This window comes from Acinonyx jubatus, chromosome A1 (genome assembly GCF_027475565.1).
Source record: "Acinonyx jubatus isolate Ajub_Pintada_27869175 chromosome A1, VMU_Ajub_asm_v1.0, whole genome shotgun sequence".
NCBI lineage: Eukaryota > Metazoa > Chordata > Mammalia > Carnivora > Felidae > Acinonyx > Acinonyx jubatus.
In genome coordinates this window covers 55,298,732-55,301,042 of record NC_069380.1, presented here as the reverse complement: position 1 = coordinate 55,301,042, position 2,311 = coordinate 55,298,732, and the positions used below count along the sequence as shown (strand labels likewise).

Below are 2,311 nucleotides of genomic sequence, written 5' to 3'. Positions count from 1 at the left end.
GATATGTAAACATTAATGTTGGTAAAAAAAATAAAACTCAGAAACAAAAAGTAACTTTTTGATCCCCGATATAATAAAGATTTAAATGTTTTCTGCAATTGTGTTCAACTTAATGAAATTAATTTAGAAGGTTCTGGAACCAGGATGTTTTCAATAATATATGATGAGGCAGGTGATCCTGGTATTCCAATTTGTCTTCTTTTATTCTTTCCTATTTTTTTCATCTTGATTTTTTAAAAAATATCTTAGTGTCCCCAAAAGTGGATATTGGTAATTTCAAGATTTATTCCTGACTATAAATGAATGCTTTTATGGATTCCTAAGGGCTACAAAACTTGATCCCTAATGTAAATAATACTTACTATTATGAGGAAATAGTATGCATAAGGAACAATAATGGAAGTTTTATGGGTGGTGCCAATATGAACATCATTAAAACATATTTTCAAGCTATAATCCCCAAGTTAAAAATATTTTTAGAAATTAAGGGTAATAAATAATTCATATTACTTAGGATTTTATAATACTGACTAGACTTTATGCCTCTGATAGTAAACAGTAATAAATATAAATTCATTTTCCGCTATTTATTATAGTACATCCCACTGGACATTATAGGTCTTAAAAACCTGAAGACAAATCCAAGGGTGAAGAAATAACAAATGACACTATATACATACTTTTATTATTGTGACTTGTAACTGATAACATAAGTTGCTACACTCTGGAGTGTTTTGTTAACTGCTTCCCATGTTAACAATATAACAGAGACCTGGAATGTAAAATCCTTTTATCATTTAGAAAAGTGAAATTTAGTAATTGACTTTAGAGAGCCACGGGTTTTCTGTCAAGACAGACAGTATTAGTTTAGAGGCAGTGATTTGCACCAGGATTGTAACAACCACATGGTATCTAACAACCTGTGATATCTAAGCTACCATTTGTCCCCCTCAGAAACTATAGAAGTTGTCTTCTATTTTATTTTTTAAATGAATTTATTTAATATCATAGCATGAGCTTCCTAAGCATAGGAGCAGAGGGAGCAAAAATCACCAAAGATAAACAAAGTAAAATGACTTTTCTTCAATACCCTTCCTCATGTTTACATTAACAACTTTATTTTCCCCTTTGAAACTTGTTACAGATTAATCTACAACATTAATTCTTCCATCAATGAGAACACATTCCCATTAATTCTCTGGATTTTGCTTTTACCAACTTTCCTTCCTTCCTCTCTCCTCTGATTCTTTTGCTCTTTCTTCCTACATTTCTAACTCTCACTTGCTATTAGAATTTTTTGCAAAATCAAATCTGCTCATGTTTCTACTTTTTCTTTTCAGGAATATATCCCTCAAATAAATTTCTCTCTTTATGACTATTAATAGGCCAGTAGTATTGTTACTGACATTTTCTTGGCATTTTTTTTTCTTCCTGTTACTTTACTATGAAGTTCTCCATATACTGGTTTAATGAAAGCCTCTTTTAAACAACTTGTAGCTGAGTGCTTTTCTTATAGTAATATAATCTCTTACCCATTTTATCTTCTGCTATGTGCCCTTATTTATGTCCTTCTCTTTTTTTAATAATTTTGAGTTGACTATGGCAATTTTTCTCAAAACTGTTTGAAGTAATTGAATAAATTTTAATCTTTCAGATTTTAAACCATATAGCATGTAAACTTACACTTTAGATTTAAGACTTATCTCAACAATGAATTTAATCACTCTAAATCCCTTCCTTTATGAATTCTAGAAAATCTTGGATATCTTCTATATTCATTCCCTGATTTCATATATTTTTGTGTTTTTTTATGAAGGCAAATTGAAATCATATTCACTTGTAATTTTACTAATTCTATATTTAAAGATTCCTTCTTGTATCTTAGGCCTTCTTTCTGAAATTATTTTTCTTCTTCCTAAATGATTTTAGTATAATCGCTTCTCGGCCTTTTGGCTAAGATCAAGTGTAGTATCTAAATGATTTTAGTATTTGTTTAAGTAATCCTTCCCAATTTATATTTTTGCCCTATTCTAGATTGACAGCCAACTAGGAATACAATTCAAGGTGACAGAATTTTTTTTTAATGATTCCACTGTCTTTCCAAGTCCACTGTTAGCTTCTGAAGAGTCTATGACTGACCTCATTATCATGTAGGTTATCAGCTTTTCAAGGTAGGGGGAAACAGCACAATCAGATTTGTGTTTTAGATAAATTCCCTGGAAGCATTATGAAGCCTGAAATGAAATAGGAAAGAGGCCAGTGTCAGGAGAAGAAATATTTTTGGTTGGGTTGTTAAATTCCAAACAGGGAT

The 2,311-nt window shown here is 30.5% G+C and overlaps 1 pseudogene; it reads left to right on the top strand.

Annotated features, from left to right (window-relative positions):
• Window positions 1–1,933: 1,933 nt before the first annotated feature.
• LOC113601173 (uncharacterized) lies at window positions 1,934–2,006 on the top strand (annotated as a pseudogene).
• Window positions 2,007–2,311: the final 305 nt, after the last annotated feature.